General features: G+C 43.3%; 1 pseudogene; it reads right to left on the reverse strand.

The window, feature by feature from the left end:
- Nucleotides 1-16,901: 16,901 nt before the first annotated feature.
- Nucleotides 16,902-17,358, reverse strand: LOC136148007 (large ribosomal subunit protein eL30 pseudogene; annotated as a pseudogene).
- Between the last annotated feature and the right edge of the window lie 5,353 nt (nt 17,359-22,711).

Below are 22,711 nucleotides of genomic sequence, written 5' to 3' on the forward strand. Positions count from 1 at the left end.
TACGTGGATGTCTGGAGGCCAAGTTAATGTCTGTGTCCTGGCCACAAGGGAAGATGGGAAAATCAGTTTTGGCTTCTGTCTTGTGAAGGTGAGGACATTTTCAAAATACAGAAGGGGTTCTGGGTAACCCCAGACACGACAGGTGTCCACAGAGCTTACTTAACAATGTATGTGAGGGCCCAGATGGCCCAGAGTCAGGAGCAGATAGAGGAGATGAAGAGGAGAACATATATCTGAAAGATAGTGAGAAGGTGGAATCACTAACAATTCATAACAGACTGGGTGTGAAGTGTGAGTAAGAGGGAAGAATCTAGTTACTAGTCAAATATTTATGATTTTAAGCCAAAGATGTCCAGTTATTGAGTCCATGGCTGATGGAGGATCCAGTTACCAAATCTTAAGACTTTTGTTGGGAGTAATTATCCTGAACAAAACTACAGAAAACAGAGCTCCCGTGTCTTTCAGCATTACCAGCAATTGTTATTGGACCTTTCAACAAGACTGACTTTAGTTTTATGAGTGCTACAAGCCAAAACCTTCGGAAACAAGCTAAGCAGAACTTCAAGACAAACAAACATATCTGAATGTGTCTTTCCTCATGGTGCCATGATACAAATGTTTTCTTTTATTTATCATCCTTATATACAATCATCTTCCAAAATATATTTGAAAGATATGTCATATCTACACATATTGAGTAAATAAGCAATAATAAAACAAATCCCCATATCAATACAAGGATGAAAGACTATGACTAAGTAATGAGGACAATAGGTCAGAGCAAATTATAAACTATAGACTAAAGAGGCTGATTGAATTGAGTCCAAAACTTAGATATGAAATTCCTGGCATCACATGAGAGAACAAAAATGGGATGAACTGTGTACATGTGTTACTGTGGACTAATTGTATCCACCCATCCCAACATATGGTGAAGCCTTAACCCCCAAAGTGATGTGTCTGGAGTGGGATTTTATAGGATTAATTAAGGTTAAATGAGATCATGAGGGTAGGGCCCTGACCTGAAAGGACTGGTGTCCTTACAAGAGAAGATACCAGAAAGCTCGCCCTTTCTCTGCCATGTGAGGATGCAGTGGGAAGGTTGCATCTGCAAGCCAGGAATATAGGTATCACCAGAACCTGACCATGCTGGCACCCTGACCTCAGACTTCTAGGCTCCAGGATCGTGAGCAATGAAATTCTGTTGTTTAAGCCACCAAGTCTAGGATATTATGGTAGCCTGGGCTGACTAAGACATATGTGTTGTACATGTCCGGTTATCAAGACAGAAAGAAAACTGTTTTCCTAGTTCTGAGCTCCAAGAGTAACCCAGCCTGCAGGTTACTTAGATAAGAGACATCCAACAACATATTAAAATTTTATAGCTGTTTGTCAAAAAGATGACCTTAAACAGTTCCTGATAAAATAGCTGATGCCTGGAAGTTAAATTACAGCTCATTGCAGAGATTTGGGGGACTAAGTCATATCGCACAGGTTCTGAGCGTCCTGGAATTTGATAAGAGGTGTGCAACAAGCAGATGACGGTTGGAGTTTCCATCAGCATCTGGGAATTGGCATTATTTCCAGCCCATATTTTCTGTGTGGCAGCCCACAGGTTGGAACACCCATGAGAGTACCGTGTGTGAATCTCGCATGTGCCAAATGACTGCAAAGTGATGAGCACAGCTTCAGAGAAATGTCTGATCAAGGTCACATGCATACAAAAATACCTTCAAGAGCCAGACAGGTGGGGCTGTGTGAGGAGTGGGTCCAGAGGGTGCACACCTGGTCAAGAGGAAGCAGCTGACTTTATCAGAAGTCAAGGAACACACTGCAAGAATATTCTGCATGTCAAAACCATCTACGGGCAGCATTCATCCAGAGACTCCCCACACCCCTCACCACCCCCACCCCATCCTCAGGCCTTACAACTACAAGACTGTAACTCTGAGATTTCCATGATCCCATCCTAATCATGGCTAACAATTCCAATGAAGAGTGCTGGTAATGTCCACAAAGCAACTTTTTAAAACAATAATGACCCAGCAGGACTTTGTCACAAGAGTTTAGAGAATGGATGTCCTCAACTCTGCTGCGGAATGCAGTGCTCTGTTCGCTCTTTCATTTGCTTGGGCATGTTTCCCAGCCGTGTGTCCTTCAGCAGGGTTTCTAAATGGGTTAACAACACCTTCCCTCAAAGTGCTTGGTCAGGCTATTTGTCGCTTTTTCACAGCCATGGAAAATGCACACAGGGATTGAAAGGCCCAGTTCATGCAACATTGCTCAAAGGATTTGAGGATTCCATTACTGCACAAATCCTTTAATTAAAGCCAGTTCCTCCAGGCCCCTGTTCCCCGGGCCCAATCCATAGCGTCCCGGGCGACCTTGGGAGAGTTGATTAATTGACGAGTTGGCAGTGCAACCATTCCTTCAAAGATCCCAAGATATATCTGCTAAAACAAAAGTGCCCCCGGATACCGTATGGGCCTGTTTGCAGTGGCTCTTAAAAATTTATCTGCAACTCCTCCCCCGTGTGACTAATGTTTGCTGCCTTCTACTCAGTGGCTGTTTCGACCCTTCCTCTCTGAGGCAAAGAACTCTTCAGAGAGGAGATATTTTTGGAAACTCAAGAGGGCGTTTTTGCAATTTGGCAATAAGAAGTAACATTCTCCACTGGGCCCAAGTTACTGTTGGTATCAAAGGAGTCAGATTTTTGAAAAATCTCTCTGCCTTGGCTTTTCAGGGATTCAGCAGTAAGCAATTATATCTGGAAGCACCAACACCTAGATTCTGCTTATCAGAAGAGTGAATTGAAGGGAACCTGGATAACAGCAAAGTCAGGCGGGAACATTCTTCCAAGGCAACTCTTCAGGGTGACTCTAAATGTTTCTTCTTGATAGCTCTGGGTATTCTCCCTTTGTCTTTGTCAGCATGCTAGGTATCAGGCTCTAGTAAAACTGGGTGCTGACTCATCTTTTCAGAAACCTAAGAAACAAGAGCATTCAACCAAAGATGAACTTCCAAAATTATCTAAAGAGCAGTGAGTTCTGTGAAATTTGTCTGTCTGAGCACAAAGGTGGTTCTGCGCATGTGTATTTGAGAGAAGACCATTGAAAAAAGCTGTAAAATAGAAGAAGAATTTGGAGTTCCTGAGGCAATTCTGGAGCAAAGAGGTAAGAAGGTGAGAGCAGGAAAGAGGAAGGAAGAGGAGGCTGGAAAGAGGCAGAAGGCTGCCCAGTTGTGTTAGGACTCCTCTCTGAACCTCATCCTCCCATCTTCAGAGGATCCCACCAATCAGGTATCCGCTTCCCCCCCCCCCCTTTTTTTTTCAGAACAAACAACTTTGTTGAGTATAGTTGATTTACAATGTTGTGTTAGTTTCAGGTATATAGCAAAGTGATTCAGTTATATATAAATATATATATTCAGTTAAATATGCTGTGCTGTGCTTGGTTGCTCAGTAGTGTCCAGATCTTTGTGACCCCATGGACTATAGCCCTCCAGGCTCCTCTGTCCATGGGGATTCTCCAGATAAGACTACTGAGTGGGTTGCCATGCCCTCCTCCAGGGGATCTTCCCAACCCAGGGATTGAACCCAGGTCTCCTGCATTGCAGGTGGATTCTTTACCATCTGAGCTATCAGGGAAGCCCCAAGTTTTATATATACATATATACATATAATTCCTTTTTCAAGTTCTTTTCCATTATAGTTTATTACAGGATACTGAATTTAGTTCCCTGTGCCATACAGTAGGTCTTTGTTGTTTATCTATTTTATATATAATAGTGTGTATCTGTTAATCACAAACCCCTAATTTATCCCCCACCACCCTTCCTCAAGCGCTCTTTTAAAAGCCGAATACATTCCAGGGCTCCACATGACCCAGTCTCAAGTTGATGTCATGGGCAAATACATTATGCTAGCCAAGATGAGTACCTAATTCCAAGCTTTACTCGAATGCCTATAATCTCATACAACCTCGTGAGAAGGACTATAGGGATACAGAGGGATGCTGAGAGCATGGACCTTGGGTCCGGCAGCCTGAGACTTTGAACTTGGTCCTCCACTTACAGGCCGTGAGAGCTTTGCTGAGTCACTTAACCTCTCTAGGCTCTGCAGTGCCGAGCTGTGCTAAGTAGATTCAGTCGTGTCCAACTCTGCGCGACCCCATGGACTGTGGCCTGCCAGGCTCCTCTGTCCCTGGGATTCTCTGGGCGAGAATACTGGAGTGGGTTGCTATGCCTTTCTCCAGGGGCTCCTCCTGACTCAGGGCTCAAACCGCGTCTCTCAAGTCCTCTGTGTTGGCAGGAGGGTTCTTTACCTCTAGAGCCACCCGGGAAGCCAGCGCTTTTGGTCTCTCAGCTGTAAAATGAGGACGATTGTAGCACCTACTAATTAGGATGGTGGTGAGAGTGAAATGAATTAACCTTTGTCAAGCCATCAGAACAGTACCTGACACATAGGAAAAGCTACATCAATCTTGTAAATAAATAGTGAAAATGGTAAGGAAGTAACTACAGGTTAGGATCCACTTTCTCTGGTACTCAACTCAAAAGAATGTTTCTAATTTTCCTGTCATTTCTTTTTCATCACTTTCTTATTCTTTTCTTTCACTCTCTCTCTTTGAGAAAAAGCTCTGCCTTTCTTGATGCAATCCCCACTTTTGACACCTCATCTCTTCCTAACCCACAGGGTACCCAGATCTGCCTGCAAAGGGCCTGGAAGTGGTTGGAAAGGATAAGACAGAAAAATGCAGAGTAAAACATGTCAGAATTTGCCCTGTTAAAAGTGAGGATGAGGGGGTGGGGAAAGTGCCATGAGTTTGTATTCTCAGATAATATTTTCCTCTTATGTTTGATGTGAGTGGCCACAGAGAGGGAATTGAGGAGGGTGCTGAGTTTCACGTCACATCAGGCAGCAGATGGGAGGCAGCATGAGAAGATTATGGAACCTGAAGGCGCCCTCAGGAACCTAAGGTCACCCAGGAGTTCACAGAATCCTTGGCAACTTTTGACTTGCATAGGTTCTGGCCCTGCCGGAAGTGTGATCCAATTTCTTTGACGTCTTGGGTAGGAAACATGAAGTACCATCAGTACACAGAAAAATGCAGAGTAAGTTTCTTATAAAGGGAGGTAAACATTTATCAGAACTCTTATAGTAAGAGGGAGATGGATGGCTAGTGTTTAAGATCTTAATGTGTTGTACAGGAACAAGAAAAATTTATTAGGTTACATAATAAGCACATAAAATCTATTTGGTGTATATGAGATGGTTTGCATATATTCATACATATATGAATACCTATATTTATTTTTACACATAATGAACCATATGCTTGTGTACGTGGAAATGAATATATTCAATAAGTAGAATAAAAGGGAATATGTTTGGCTAGTTAGGCATGTGAGCAATATGGTGGAAATGTGTAAGACTCTACAATCTGGCAACCACAAGATGATGTGAGTTCAGGACCCAGCTGGAGACTGATCGTGTGGGTTAGAGGTCTCAGCTGAGAAAGAAAGGTACCAGCTTCAGCACTGGGCGTCCTTGTAATCACATTCCTCTGCTCGCCCTAGCGATGTTATAATGAGCAAAATCACATGCAAATAAGGTTAATGGAAAGGGTGGGGGAAGACAAGAAGCTGAGTGACTGGCCCAAGACGAGTTGTGAGCTTGGATACGGCTATTGGTACTTCCTCTGGCCCGAACAGATCCAAGATGAAGAAACCAAGTGTCTTGTCCATCCTGCTTTTTGCCACAGCTAAGCTGAAGCATCCAGAGCCCAGGGGCTGATGTAAGTTGTCTACAATTGTGAGTCTTGATTACTGTCCCTGCTGCAGCCTGTAATGAGGGACAGAATGCCCAGGGTGATGGGGGGATGGGGGGGAGGGAGGATTCAATTTACCTCTTATTTGAATTTCTATAGGCAACAGATGCTGTGACCGGTCTAGGGGATAGAATTATATACCAACTTTGTCATTCTCCTGCCTTCCCATTAAACGTACTCCCTGGGGGAAGAGGTGGGTTCTTTTCCTGCCTATGAGTAGAAACTTAGGCTCATCCTATTAGGTCACAATTCATTCTTAAATAGTAAAACATTCACTTTCTATTATAAACACGATATCCATTTTAGTCATTTTAAATGCTCAGTCCCCCTGAGGGTAATGACGTCTTTCATTTTTTTTTCAGGGAAAGAAATTTTAATTTGGAGAGAATAATTGATTGAAAAGAGGTCCCAGTGGTAGAAAGTGGGGAAGGCGGGATTCAAACCCATGACCATGTGTGCTTCACTGAAGATTATACTTCCCACCCTCCACTGAGTGCATCAAAGAGACCCTCACTCTCTCCTTTCTCTCAAACCCGTTTTGTCCACCCTTGGAGCAAGTGATGAGTGAAGGGTTGAAAACCAGTTGCATCCGAACTTTTTACCATGTCCTGACTCTTCCAGGCAGAACTCTGAGAGTAGCATTTACTATTCTGTCCCAGTAGGAAAAGAAGTAAATTATTCATAAGCAGATTTCTTAACCTGTGGTCCATGAAAGATCTCCTGGTGGAAAGATTAGTCTTTTCTCTTAGATTTTCTTTGGTGCCACTTTGTAAATTATCTTTGTGAGAAAACAGAATTTACTGTAAATGTAAACATATTTTTGATGTGTGGCTTCATTACAAACAAATGTTGCATGGGAAGGGTATTACTTGATGATAGACATACTAGCCATTACCCTGACTTTCTGTTGGCGAGAGGAGCATCCACTGATAGAAATGGACCACAACACACCCATCACTGGGTGTGTTAGGTCCAGCTTAACTGGAAAATATCAAGAAAAAGAAGTGATGTCCACATTTACACATATTCTTTGCTTTGAATTTTTTTTTTATCGTGAGCATGATAAGGACTCCCACCATCACTACCCTTAAAATGCTGCAGTGTCCATAGCATGGCAAAATTATGTCTGTCCACCTTGAAAATACACTGGATAAGGCAAACATTTTTCATGAGAAGGCTTGATTTTAAAAGGTCGAAACCATGTTTAAACTTGTATTGTCTCAGAACAAAATTCTTTTTTCAAAACATCTTCCACAATTTTTTATTCATACCTTTCAAATGAAATAATAGTCACATATAGTTAGTGAGATTTGAGGAAGTCCTTACTGTGTGGATTTGACCTAGTTTATTTGGGACTTGGAGCAGATAAAGAAACTGAAGCATACCTCTGTTAAATAGCAACCTAACTTTGGAATTGTTGACATTTCTTTTAATACAGTGTTCTGAAAGTCCTTTGGACTGCAAGAAGATCAAACCAGTCAATCCTAAAGGAAATCAACCCTGAATATTCTTTGTACAGACTGATGCTGAAGCTCCAGTACTTTGGCCACCTAATGTGAAGAACTGACTCACTGGAAAAGACCCTGATGCTGGGAAAGATTGAAGGCAAAAGGAGAAGAGGGTAGCAGAGGATGAGGCGGTTAGATACCTTATCAACTCAATGGACATGAGATGGAGCAAACTCTGGGAGATAGTGGAGGACAGGGAATCCTGGCATGCTGAAGTCCATGGGGTTGCAAGGAGTCACACATGACTTAGTGACTGACCAACAAAACCTATGAAGATGTGTTGTTTGAAACTTCTGCAGCCACTTTGTGACCACGAGGAGGAGGCCAAGAGAACTGTAGAGAAGTTGACCCAGAATTCTGATCCTGTTGAGCTGCTAAACTATCACTGGCACTCCCTATCTTTGGATTACCTTGGATTACTTTGTTTAAAAACATGCATTCCTAGGATCTAAATAACTTTAGCTAAATATTTTGTTACTTGCCCTCTAATATTAGGGTCTGTGTTTCAAACCTTGTCTTGGAGAATGCCATTGTTCCTTGGTACAAGTCTTCTCTCAAATGGCCAAAAGCTTTAGGGGCTCTGATTCTCTTGTGAGTTAATGTTTAATATTTTCCAAAGGAAAAACCAACTGGTTGGGTATCAATATATCATGTACAGATCATGTCAAATTGTATATTACAATTTCAATTTCATCTATTTCAAGATGAATATCATGTTTTTAAAACAGAAATTTACCTTTGAGAAGATGTAAGATTGACTTTTGTCTTATTGTTCTTATTTTTCTTCCTGGAATGAATCATTAATTTTTGAATAATCAAATAAAAGTCAGAGAAATGATTTTTTTAAAGATTAAACATAGATGAAGTAAATATGTTTCTAATGTGATTAGTTCCTTGCATGTAATTTTTCCCCACTTATGTTTCAAGAGTATTTTTCCCTGGGGAGGGATCCTATATCTTTTATTGGATCCTCACGTGAGTCTGGAACAGAAAAAATATTTATCTTGAGTTGGTATGATAGGATAGACCATATACAAAGCCTCAACTTTTGCTAGATTTCTACCTACTTTTATTATGAATGGGCATTGGCTTCGTCCAAATTCCTACATAATGGTCCATTCCTACACCTCCAGTCCGTGCCATGGTACATCCCTAAACTGTTGACCTCAAGGGGAGCTGCATGATTTGCTTTAGTTAATGAAATGTGAGTAGAATTAACATGTAGCACTTCCAGGCAGAAACTGTAAGAGCCAGCACACAATTCATCATATTCCCTTTTACCCCTCTGTGATCTTGGAATTGTGTAACAAAATGGCACATCTGCCAAGGTTCTATTGGGTTGTGAGTGGCTCTGGTTAGTAGAGCTCCCTCATGATGGACATGGGGCATGAGTGAGAAATTTGAACTCAATTGTTGTCAGCTGCTAAGGTTTTCAGGTTGTTATTGTAGCACAACCTAGCCTATCCTGGGATTTAATGTCCATTTCAATCCTTCCTGCTTTATCCATTCATACCTCTGACCTCAAACACATGCAACATGGAACCAGGGAAAGGAAGGAATTTCATTTACAGAGTGGTTTCTAAGTGCCCAGGATAATGTAGGGTCTTATTCCCAAAGTCACCTTATTTCAACCACACAAATAGCCCAATGATACATGAAGGGCTCCTAGTTCAGCACAGGGTTCAGGAAATCAAGGCTCGGAGGTTGAGCACCCAGGGCTGGGAGCCTCAGTTTCTACTCCAAAGCTCTCCCTCTTTCCATTGCAGCAATTGTCTCTCACTACAAGGCTGGTTAAGGTCATTCTGGAAGAGATGTTTTTGGATCTTAAAAAAATAATAATAACCTTTACTAATGACCTGGTAACTGTTTTTATAGCTTCCCAATGAAGTGTGAAGTGTTCTAAGAGACAACACAGGACAATTTCCTTTGATGGTGAAGTTCTCCAAAGAATGATTGCCTCAATCGGGGCTCCTGGTCCCCTGACTTCAGAGTGATATTGAACGGACCCTGAGTTGCAGGCCTAGAAAACCTGCCGAGGTTGGCAGGAAGGTTGGCTCATATTTATCTATATTTTAAAGCAGTAATCCTGTCTTTCTTTTTCAAAAATGAGCGCATAATAGCATATGAACAAATAATAAATAGCTGGCCTTTGTCGAGTTCTTACACTGTGCTATGGCTGGGCTCAGCACTTCAAGTCCCCACCCCCTCCAGCCAAAGCCCAGCGTGGTGCCTGGCACGTGGCGAGGGCTCCATAAACATCTCTGTAATGAATGAATCACCTACAACACACATTTGTTAGACCTGCTGCTTTGAGCTCTGCTCAAATGCAACGAAATACTTTCTGCTCAAATACTTGGGCTGTGCTGTGCTAAGCTGCTTCAGTCGTGTCTGACCCTTTGCAACCCTGTGGACTGTAGCTTGCCAGGCATTTCTGTCGAAGGGATTCTCCAGGCAAGAATGCTGGAGTGGGTTGCCATGCCCTCCTCGAGGGAATCTTCCTGACCCAGGGATTGAGCCCATGTCTCTTACGTCTCCTGAATTGGGAGACAGGTTCTTTACCACTGGTACCACCTGAAAACTTGACCTCTGCCCAAATGCAGTGAAAATTTATTGAGACAGGGGAAAAAGATAGTGTTCAGACAAGTCAGTCACTGAATTTGCACCCCCAAAACCCTTTGAAATTCTAAGGCAGTGAGAAGATTCATTTTAATTGAAAATATTAATGATATCAGCTAATATTAGAGTTAGGTCAAATTTATGATCTAGGAGAGTTGCCTTTTACTTGTTTTGGTACAAATAACTGGACTCCCTCTGTCCAGAAGGACATTAGGTCCCTGTAGGATAGATAATGTGTTACGCTGATCAGGACTCTTCACGTTTACTTACAAAGCCCCTCCCAAGAGTTGCCTCATTTGACTCTCACAGCTTCCCTGTGCCGGAGGCAGGGCTGATGTGTTTATTATGAGTTGCAGCTCAGGAAGTTTGGAGACATCCGGGGAACTGCCTGAGAGCTGCACACTCATCCAGGGCAGAGAAGGCTGGAACCGGGACACGAGCTCTAAGAGAGGCCAGCTGGGGCTCTTCCTCATTCTCGGCTTCTGATAGGTCTAAGATCTAAGATCTAAGGTCTAAGGTCTAAGGTCTAAGATCTAAGAGAGGCCTAAGGTCTAAGATCTAAGGTCTAAGATATAAGGTCTAAGGTCTAAGGTCTACGATCTAAGAGAGGCCTAAGGGGGATCTTCCTCCTTATCGGCTTCTGATAGGTCTAAGATCTAAGAGAGGCCTAAGGTCTAAGATCTAAGGTCTAAGGTCTACGATCTAAGAGAGGCCACTGGGGGATATTCCTCCTTCCCGGCTTCTGATAGGTCCTGGGACGAATGCACTAAGCAGGCAATGGTTTGTCGCACCTTTTGTGCTGTTGCGGTGCCTTTATAAATGCGTGTGTTGCTAACCTACGGTTTATCCCGTGCTTGCTGCTTGGTTAGCTAGGATTTCCCTGTAGTGTGGGCTGTGCTTAATTGGTCAGTTGTGTCTGACTCTTTGTGACCCCATGGACTGCAGCCTGCCAGGCTCCTCTGCCCCTGGGGGGTCTCTAGACAAAAATACTGGAGTGGGTTGCCATGCCCTTATCCAGGGGATCTTCCCACCCCAGGAATCAACCCCAGGTCTCCCATATTGCAGGCGGATTCTTTACCGACTGAATCACGAGGGAAGCCCATTCCCTGTAGTAAGAGATAACATACCTGTGATGGTTGACAGGTCAACTTGACTGAGTTACGGTGCCCCGTTGTTTGGTCAAACACCAGTCTACATGTTGCTGTAAAAATATATTTTTTAAAGATGTGATTAACATTGAAATCAATAGAATTGAAGTAAAGCAGATTACCCTTTGTAATGGGGGTGGACCTCAGCCAGTCAGTCCAAGCCCTTGAGAAAAAAAGGCTGAGATCTCCGAAGATGAAGAAATTCTGCCTCCTGACTATCTTTGGACTCCAGACTGTAATGTTCACTCCTGCAGGAATTTCCAGCCTGACAGCCAGCCCTGCACATTCTGGACTTGCCAGCCCCCACAACTGCAGGAGCCAATTCCTTAAAATTCACTGCCTCTCTATTCTGTATATATACATATTTACATCCTGTTGGTTCTGTTTCTCTGAAGAACCCTGACTAATACAATACCTTACGCCTTTCTGGCAGATGATGACTACGAGGATAGCTTCCACTCCTGACTGCCTCCTCTCTGCCTTTCTTGAGCCATCTCGTGTAACCTTCACAACAACTCAACGTGGACAGTGTTACTTCCTCATGATACCAACGAAGAAATCAAAGTGAGTCGAAATAACTCACTCAAGGTAAAAAAATCAGAGAGTGACAAAGAATGAAGCCAGGTTTCCGATTCCAGTCCCAAGCACTCAAACAAACATCTCTGAATTCGTCAGGCAATCCATTTTCTAAGACAGTCAAAGAGTGCATCATGGTAAAAATTAAGCTGCTGCTTATATTTTTCAGATGTGATATTTTATTCATTGGGAAAGAGCAGCCATTTGTCAAACATTATTTGAGGGGTGTTGGTTACTCAATTGTGTCCGAATCTTTGTGACCCTGTGGACTCTATCCTGCCAAGCTCCTCTGTCCATAGAATTTTCCAGGCAAGAGTACTGGAGTGGGTTGCCATTCCCTTCTCCAGGGTCTCCTGCATTGCAGGCAGATTCTTTACCATCTCAACCACCTGGGAAGCCCATTATTTGAGTAGATGTAGTATAATACCTTGAACTAAAAGGACGAGGAAACCCTATGATGATTTGCTGTGTTTCCAATTTCATTATAGAGGATGCAAAAATCTGTCACCTGGCAACCTCAAAAACCGAGTTGCCTTTGTGTGACAGAAGACAAAAGCCTATGCCTTTCAGGTTGGTTCTGGGTTTGGAGATGTTTGGGACTCAAGGTGTTACAGGAGGGGAGACCAGTGATAAATGATTCTGAAGTCTGTGCTTTCTCTTTGCATGCAATGCAACTCCCAGGAGCATAAGGTAATGTTCCAGAAAGATGAAAAAAAAAAAAAAAAATGCCTGCGATGGCGGCCACCTGTCCCAGTGCAGTATATACACCCTCAGTGACATTTATTTTGCCTGTTACATGTACACAGATACGTAAAATCAGCTCAGGAAAACCAGCTCTTTATCTTTCTCTGGGAAATTCCATGTAAGCTTTGGAAGTTAAAAAAAAAAAAGGGCAGGGAGGGATCCGCTTTCTCATGAGCTTATTTTTAGCTCCTCTCTCCTTTGCAGAATGGCTAACGCCAACTCAAACTATTTCTGAAAAGAGTTGCCGGGGACAAAGTGGAGCCGTGGGTAGGCCTCCTCGAGCTGGGTCTCTGAAGCAGGTGAGATGCAAGATAAAGCAATCGCTTTGCAGCCACCTTTGACGTAAGTGCTGGAGATTTCTTCAATTAGCTTAATCCTTTCCTCCTGACACGCACTTTATAGAAAAGCAAATGGCATCATTATCCTCCCCCGGCCTCTCTAATCCCTGTCTGCGCGCCGCCGCCGACAGATGCCTTTCTGCCTGCCCGCACTGCCTCCATCTCGGAGCCCCGTGTCACGATGAGGCGGGCTGTGTGTGACAGATTGCTAAATCCGGCCTCCTCCAGGCAGGGGGCTCGGCGCTCCAGGGGCACCGGCTGCTGCAGCCTTCCCGGGCACTGAGGCAGGCCCAGAAAGTTCTGGAGGGCTATCCTGTGACTGCGGAAGGCCGGCCCTCCGGGCTGGCAGAGCCCACCATCGCGAGTTATCTCATTTAGGATTTAAATCTGGGGCCCCGCCCAGGGGAAGCCTAGTGTCTTGCTCCAGATGCCATGGCAAGTATCAGCCACCTTTCCATAACCAAGGAGTATTGCCTGGTCCTGTTCTCCTAAACACAACTGGGACCTGTCTGTGTATGCCCATTTGTTCATCTATTTGCCTATTTTCACCCCTCACACATTTCCATTTCTGTCTTTTCACTGCTTTGGATGTGAAAACCGCTCTTAGCTAAACTTCAGCCCTGTCTCCAACCACCTGTGTGACTTTTGAGCCTGTTTCCGAGCCTCTGTTTCCGTATCAGTCAATTGGAGAGTAAAGCTTTCTTTTTTTCTTTTGAGAGATGTTTAGTGAGGAGTGAGGAAAATAATAAAAGCACTGCACCTCGTGTACAGGGGGTACTTAATAAATGTGATTTATTAATGAAATGGTAATACATTTACATTACTGTCACTACTACTAGTGTATATTTCTCTAGTGATTTAGTTCGTTAAAAAATGTCAAGGGAATCTCATATAATATCACTTCAACTGCTAGAGAGTAGATATTATAGCCCTCAATTTTTTTTCAGATGAAATTTGATATACCTGAGACCACTGAGGACAGAGGCTGGCCAACTCTGGCCACTGGACCAAGTCAGCTCATTGTCTGCTTTTGTAAATAAAGTTTCATTGGGACACGACCGTGTCCTCAGTTATGCATGGTTTGTGGCAATTTTGTGTCACAAAGGCAGGGTTGACAGGTTCAGGCTTGCAAAGCCCGAGCGATTTCCTCTCTGTCCTTTTACCAAAAAATTTGGCTGACCTCTGACAGCTTGTAAGTGGTGGAACCAGAACTGAAATGATATACATGTCTACAAAAGCTTAAACCCAGGACTATGCCGGAACATGTTCTCTAAATGGAAAGAAAAAAAGGTGGCAGCACATGGGAAAAAAAACTGCAGATGTGTTTTGTGTGCTTTTAATTAACCTAAAGCATTTCTTTGCATTCCTTAGGTAGGATTCGCCATGTACCCAGCAGTGTCCTAGACCTAGAGCTTAAGGAAGTTCCGAATTGAGACCCCAGGGCAATCCCTTGAGTTAGAGCCCATCCGGCAAGCTCATGGCAGAGACAGCATGGGGTCTGGAGTTTCTGATTCTGGAGGAATTTCTAACAAGGTCTTGTTCTCACTGTTAACTCCATGTGAACATTTCCTGTTTCTTATTATATGCTCTTTAACCCCTAATTTCTCTTTTCCCTATCCCAGCCCCAGCCTGCAGCAAGTAACACTCTCAGAGGCAGGCAGTATAGATGGGGCTGTTGCGGGGTTCTGTGCTGTGATCCCACAGGCAGGAAACTCAGCTCCTCCACCCACTACCCCCCAACACGTACTTCCCAAGAGCCTGCTGTGTGCTGAGCCCAGCCCTGGGTGCTGGGGAGACACCAGTGCGTGGTGAATCCTGGTGCTGACCCTCAAGGAGCAGAGCGAAGGAAGGGGATCAGAAAGCGAAGAACTAATGCTAGAATAGGGTAAATTATCTGGGGAGGGTAGGTGTTCAGTATGTCTGGAGTGCCGATTTGAGAGGGAAGCCAGGAGAAGCGGCAAGAGATGAAGTGTGGAAGGGAAAGGGCCTCACATCAGACTCTGAGGAGTTTGGATGACTTCCTGGGGGCAGGGAGGAGTCCTTGAGGGTTCAAAGCAGGGGTGCCCTCAGGCCTGCCCTTCCTACCTGCAGGACCACCACCTGTACCCCAGTGCCCTCTCCCTAGTCTCTGCCCCACTCCGCTCCATCCACAGATCACTCCCTCAGGCCCGGTGATGTGTACACTGCTCATGGCTCTGCCTTCAGAAGAATGGACCCAGGGAGGGCTCCTGTGCACGCCTGGAAGGGGCTCACGGTGGAGCATCAAGAATACGGGGTCCTGGGTGTCTGGACTACAGTCTAGAATTACGTGTGCACTGCACCCAGGGCATCTCTGCACACAGAGGGTGACAGGACAAGAAATACAGGATTCTAATTAAAGTTGGTGCCTCTCTGAGGAAGTGAGCTCCGAAGGGTGGCTACGGGTCAGCTCGTAAAAGACGGTGAGGAAGGAGGTGAAGGTGAGAGGAGACGGGCAGGGAATAGCATCCCAAACAGAAGGGCTGCCGGGAGGAAGACATAGTGATGTCTGCCCATGTCCTCCCGGCAGGAGTGACAGAAGAGGGTGGCAAGTAGCAAAGTTAGGCTGCGCTCCCGCTGTGTAACGCATTAGTGTACAACTGTGTGCATGTGTGCAACGTGCGTGCACGTGTGTGCACACGTACATGGGGGGAAGGGCAGATGGGAGATCCCTTTCCAAGTGCCACACATAAGGTTGCACATCTCCCCAGCAAGTCAAGGGGCTTTCAACCTCCATACTCACCCCCTCTTTCCTGTGTGAGGATGTAAATGTACAGAAAATAATTCAATCTTGATGAGTTGAAGATAAAAAATAATAGTGATACACATGCATGTGCCCAAAGAAAATTGAAAAAGAACTACAAACTTCTTTTGATACCACGTAGTGAAAATAATTTGGTCTCTGACCCAAAGGGGTATCTGAAATGCAGGCAAAAGCAACATAACTGAGATGCCAATCATGCTGTTTTTAATGAGTTCTTCAGACATTTACGTTTGAGGCTGAGATAGCCCCAGAGGACTCCTGTGTCAGTTATCTATAGTTGGAACATTGTGGATACTCTCTTTGCTCAAAACAGGGCCCACTTCCAAAGGGATATTATGTTTTCCCCATCAATAAAGCTTGATTTTTATGGGCATTTAAAATCACACTACCAAGACCCACTGGTAGGCGTTGAACAGGCTCCAGGATGGGAGCCTGCCAGTGTTCATCATCTTCATGAGCTCAAATGCCCTAAAATATTGCCCTTGAGGCTCTTCCCAGAAAGACCAGCCTTGCCAATTCTTCAATACACTTGAAATAAGAAAGATTCTTCTGAAGAGTGCAAAGCATTTTGGAAAGAGCGGTACCCTTCCCTCAGGAGGTGCTGGCTGACCCTCCTTCATTTTAGTCTCCCTCATTCAGTGGCAACTTCTTCTTCATCTCCTTGCTGTCAATCCTCTCGATTTCCCTTTTACCATTATCACCGTTTTTAATATGGGTATGGTGCAAGGCCTAAAATTAAGGTTTCATATTATAGGCTGCCTTGGCATTGATAAAATCAGGAGGTCCTCAAATGGCCTAACCCGAAGGTTCTGCAGTCCATGGGTTTGCAAAGAATCAGACACTACTGAACGACAACAGCCAAGGTTTCCACTCCGCTCCTAGAGACCAGGTCTCTTGGACCTGTTAAACAGACCAGGTGTAGTTCTTGCTTTTCTCTCAGTTCCTTGCTGGCCCAAAGATTTATTCAAACAAGCTTACTGGATCCTTCCCCTGGAACCAGGGGCACTTCACCCTTTTGATGCTACAAAGCCTGCTGCCCACAGCCGCTGGGGGTTCACTCTGTTCCCTAGTGCAACCCCCTCATGCTCCTGCCTGGTGCAGCTGTTTTTGGTTGGAATTGTTGCACATTCTGAATTACTGGGATGTAACTAGAAAGCTTTTCTTTTCGAATTTAGTTTATTTATTTGTCTATGCTGGATGTTTGTTACTACACTCGAGCTTTCTCTAGTTGCTGAGAGTAGGATCTACTCTCTACTTGTGGCGGTGTCAGTAGTTGCGGTCCATGGACTTAGTTGCTCCCTGATGTGTGGGAACTTCCCAGACCAGGGATTGAACCCATGTCTCCTGCATTGACAGGTAGATTCTTTTTTTTTTTTTTAAACAAGCTCTGGCCAGTTTTATTAAAGAAAAATTGTACATGATTTACTTTTCACCAGTCTGTTCTGGCATGCTTCTAATAATATCAGAATCACCTGGATCAATGATAGCCAGTGTGCATACTCTGTAGTATTTTCCACATGCTGTGTCCAATTCAATATTATTGCCACTGTAGTGATGGACATCAGTTTTGGCCAACATGGCGTAATACTCTATTTCAGATTTCCTCAAGGCTGGGCAGTTGTTGGCAAGGATGACCAGTTTCGCTTAGCCTTGTCTGATCATTTTCAGAGTCTGTTTGTACCCCAGCACGTACTTTCCACTTTTCATAACCAGCTGGAGCCTAGAGTTGATCGACTCCAGTGACTTTTTCATCTTCTTTGTGGCCACCATCTTCCTGCTTTAGATGCGGGACGCCCCCAACCAAGAGTAGCCGCCAAGATGGCCAGGAGCGAGAAAGGTGACAGATAGATTCTTAAGCGCTGGACTACCAGGGAAGTTCCTAGAAAGCTTTTCTATTGTCCATCTGCTCCGTGCTCCTTGACACTGAGGGGATTCATCTAGATTGTTTTGTGGATATCATCCTTAAAATTCCTTAGAAAATATTTTTATGTTAAAAACAGTATAGCTCCCCTTTGAAAAAAAAACAGAAAATTCATACAAGTATTCAGATGAAATTAAAAATCATCCATAACTTTATGCATCTAGGGTGGTCACTAACACTTTTCCTCTTAAGTTTTTCTCTGTGCATTTTAAAATATAGTTTATATCTTATGTATGTATGTTATTTTTGTCTTCATTTTAAAGTTAGTATTATATCATAAGCATTTACATATGTTATTAATGATTTCTGTAAACATTTTTTTAATGGTTGTATAATAATCTGCATATTTTTCCTAATGATTTTCTGAAAACTATTTTGGTTATCTCTTATTATATAATTTATCATATCACTTATTATAAGTAATACTGGGATAGCAAATGGACACATCTGATTGCCAACTCCATAGATTTGGGTCTCTTATCAAAAATAATAGTATCTTTTATCATAGATAAAGTGATGTCTTTATCATAGATCATAAAGATCTATGACATCATAGATCTTTATCTTCATAAAGATATCATAGATCTTTATCATAGATAAAGTGATATCACTTCTATGTGAAATCTAAAAATAAGGTAAAAATGAACTTATTTACAAAACAGAAATAGAGTCACAGATGTAGAAAACAAACATAGTTACCATGGGGTCAGAGAGAGAGGGATAAATTGGGAGTTTGGGATTTACATAGACATACTACTATATAAAATAGTTAACTAATAAGGACCTAACATATAGCATAAGGAACTCTATTCAATACACTGTAATGGAATAAGTGGGAAAAGAATCTAAAGAAGAGTGGATATATGTATGTGTGTAACTGATTTACTTTGCTCTACCCCTGAAACTAACAGAACACTGTAAATCACTATGAAAGTCAGAGTGTTAGTCACTCAGGTGTCTCCGACTCTCTGAGACCCCATGGACTGTAGCCCGCCTGGCTCCTCTGTCCATGGAATTCTCCAGGCAAGAATACTGGAGAGGGTTGCCATTCCCTTTTGCAGGGGTATAATCCAATAGAAAATTTTTAAAAAGAAAAAGAAAAGGTAAAAGGATAATAGTTTCCTTGATGAGTTTCACCATGAAAGGTCATGGTTACCTCATGTGGATAGGAAACTACTACAAGTATTACAGGATAGGGTTTGGTAAACTGGGCCTCTAGGCCCAACCCAGCCGGCTTGTTTTTGTAAATAAAGCCTTATTGGTCACAGCCATCCTCTTTGCAACCGTGTTGTCTATGGCTGCTTTCATGCCGCAAGGACAAAGTTGAGTCATTTAGACTTGCAGAACCTAAAATATTTACTACTGAATCTTTGCATAAAAAGTTGGCTAATTCCTGATACTAGAATGTCAGGAACCTCAGGCTTTCTCACTGAAAACCCTACAGCCCTAAACCATGCATTTTAAAATATCTTCCTTTAAGCTGTGATATTAAAAACAAATATAGAGGAAGTTAGCATGTAATAATAAAACAGCCAAAATCCAATAAACCTCCAAATGTAGGCTTCATGGGTGTACCCAATTCTACTCCTTCCATCTGCCTATCCTCTATTTTAGATTTTAGCCAGGCCCAGGAAAAGATTGATAAAACAGAACAGAAACTCAGACAGAATAAGATATGAAGAGAAACTTTATCATAATAAATATGCCACCAAAAATCAGCGGAGAAGAAAAGGATTGCTCTACACATGGTGTTGGCATATGGTGTGAGGTAGGAATCTGATTCATATTATACACAGAAATGAACTTCAGATTAATACCTAACTGTGAAAGGTTCTGGTGGCTCAGACTGTAAAGAATCTGGCCTTCTCTGGCATACTGTTATGTGAGCATGCATGAGGACCTTGCTCTCAGCCCTGTTAGTGGTAGTGGATACCAGAGGCAACTCTTAAATGTGAAAGTATGTACAAATGGATAGACTCTATTGTGCATATGCAACTGGAAGGTGCAACATCTGATATTGTTGTTGTTCAGTTGCTAAGTCATGTACAACTCTGTGACCCCATGAACTGCAGTATGCCAGGCTTCCCTGTTCTCGCCACATATAGCAAGCCAGATAACATCCTTGACTCTTAGTATTGAGTGAATAGATAAGCAAGACATTTTAACACAATACTCTCTAGTAAGTTCAAAACACAAACACACAGAAAACAGCATGATGTATTTTTTTTAACTTTTTATTCTGTATTGGAGTATAGCTGATTAACAATATTTTGATAGTTTCAGGTGAACAACAGAAGGACTCAACCACACATAGACATGTTTCCATTCTCCCCCAAACTCCCCTCCCATCTAGGCTACCACATAACATTGAGGAGAGTTCCCTGTGCTATATAGGAGGTCCTTGTTGGTTATCCATTTTAAATACAGCCGTGTGTACCTGTCCATCCCGAACTCCCTAATTATCCTTTCCCCCATCCTTCCCCCTGGTAACCATAACTTCATTCTCTTAAGACTGTGAGTCTGTTTCTGTTTGGTGAGTTAAGTTCGTTTGTATCAGGTCTTTTTAGATTCCACATGTAAGGGATGTCATAAGATGTTTCTGCTTCTTTGACTTACCACTGTGTATTTTATAAGGTACCTGCATCTTGAGAATGAGCATACAAACAGACAATGGACAGACCATGTATAAAAATAGAACTCTAACCCACCACCTGCAGCAAGCTGTCCAGGAAACCAATAGTTAACTCAATAACTAGCCTAGGAAGCCAGCCTGCTGTAAGTCTTTCTTGTAGGAAGTTAGACGGTTAATCAACCCAGGAAGTTAAATAATAACTTCTGTAACAATTGACCCCAAATGGCCAGGACTAGGTAGGAGCTTTCCAGGTGGTGCAGTGGTCAAGAATCTGCCTGCCAGCAAAGTAAGTGCTAGAGATGTGGGTTTGATCCCTGGATTGGGAATATCCTCTGGAGGAGGAAATGGCAACCCATTCCAGTGTTCTTGTCTGGAGAATTTCATGGACAGAGGAACCTTGCCGGCCAGAGTCCATAGGGTCATGAAGAGTCAAACACAACTGAGTGACTGAGCTTGTACGTACAGCCAGGACTTGATTAATAACTCACAGTTTGTCTAATATTTGGCCCCACTTCCATCTTTGAAAACCAATCAGAGAATGTTAAATAGGAACCACTAACCAATCACATAGGCTATCTCTCTTCTAGTTAGCTGTCCTCCAATGTAACATGCCAATAGCTTCTTCAATCCGGGCATTCTGGAAGCCTTCTCTTTTTCCCTACTATAAAACTTTCTCACTCCTCTGACTGCCTTTGAGTCCCTGCCAGGATGCCAGTGATGGTGGCTGACTTTGCTGTAGCAGACTCGGAGTAAATTGCCTCTGCTTATTCTCATTTAGTTGGTCTTCATTTATTTCCACGATCTGCAGAGATCTGCTGGGCACATTTATTTGTGTGGTACCCCTTTGTAAGGCAGGGATGAATTGGAGGGGAAACCAGGACCTTGCATGGGCCCATGTAGACTCTGTACCACACACTGAAGAAGTGATTAACTGAACTATTGGAGGTCCATGAAAAGTAATAAAAAATTTTTTTTATTTCATTTTCATTTCTTTCTGCATTGTGCCTTTCTTTTTCTGCTTCTGCTCCTTTCCAGATTTCCCTCTGCTTGAGGTTGGGGGATAACATCCAGATCATTCTTTAACCAAGAGGAGCTGGTTAAAAGGAATAAAAGGAAGGCATAAAAGGAAGCTGCCCTCATCATCTGCCTTCTGGGGACCAGTATAACAGAGGTTCAGATGATCCGTTAAGGTCCCCACCAAATCTGAACTTCTCTAGGAAACTCTCCAGGATGGCACAGGCAGAGGGAGTCCTGAATCTAGATTTTCTGCCTACAGCTGTGTTTTATCTCTGTTAGAGCAGAGTTTAAAGCTGGTGACCTCCTTCTTATACTCAGTGCTGGAGATGAAAGGAGAAAGTAGTCACAATGATTTCATCTCACTCTTTTTCATCGAAAATTACTTTTCAGAACTATTAAATCTTCTGTGAAGGTTGTAACAGAGGACTCAGGTTCAGTCTCACCCATTTATTAAGATATAGGCTATCAAGTCCCAATAGAAAAAATAAACAAACAACGAGCAGTTGACGTGGATTTATGCACAGTTCGTCGAATCAATCAATCTGTAAACATTATGCAAATGTGTGTAAACCCAAACCTAGCCCAGACTTTACGTATGCATTGTTATGTAAACGATCAATCTTGTTAATGCAAATATTAATATAAACCTGACATTAAACACAAGTTTACACAGCCTTGCTAGTTGAAGGCAGCTTAATTTACATTGAAATGTAAATAGCAGTAGTGCTCTGTTTGGGGCTTTGGAAAACAGGCTGACTAAAGCTCATTGGTGGTGTGTCCCCACCAGGGTCCCCAGATCCACTCCCGGAACCCCTTCATTCACGTCTCTCGTGAGGAATTGGGGGCGGGTTTGGACAACAGCTGGTCTGTGCCTACTGGAGTCCTTGCTGTTGAAGCCCCGCAGGACACCACCGTTAGGACCAGAGGGCCCTAGTGTCTGAACCGAGTCCAGGGAGAGGCATTCACAGAACTTTCCGCCTCCACTTTAGCTGAGAGTTTGCAGGTGAGCTGTTATGTCAGTAGGACTTGCTCTTAGGTGGTTTGCGGGCAGCTCCGTGAGGGCAGCACTCAGTTCACTCTGTCCCCCCCGCCTTCTTATCCTTCCGATCTGTGTTAAATGTCACCTCTTTGGACAGGCCTCCCTTGACCATCTGTTCTCAGTAGGGGCCCTCCTCCACTGTCCTCTGGCACAGCCCCTGTGCATCATAGTCATAATGCTTTTCTCAATTTGTGAGGATGTGTTTATTTACTTGTGTGTTTACTGCTGTGCATCTTCCGCACCTATGAACTTCCTGGGATCAGAGTGACATCTGTTTTGTTCATCCCTTCAAACTCAGTGTCAGGCACATTAGATACGCGTAGACAAATTTTGTTGGGGACTTCCTTGGTAGTCCAGTGGCTAAGGCTCCATACTCCTAAAGCAGGGGGCCTGGGTTTGATCCCTGGTCAGGGAAGTAGACCCCACATACTGCAACTAAGAATTTACATGCTGCAACTAAGACCCAGTACAGTCAAATAAATATTATTATTATTTAGGCTGTGTTGTGTGGTATGCAGGATCTTAGTTCCCCAGCCTGGGATCAAACCTGGGGCCCCTGCAT

The sequence above is a fragment of the Muntiacus reevesi genome, chromosome 16 (assembly GCF_963930625.1).
Source record: "Muntiacus reevesi chromosome 16, mMunRee1.1, whole genome shotgun sequence".
Classification (NCBI taxonomy): Eukaryota; Metazoa; Chordata; class Mammalia; order Artiodactyla; family Cervidae; genus Muntiacus; species Muntiacus reevesi.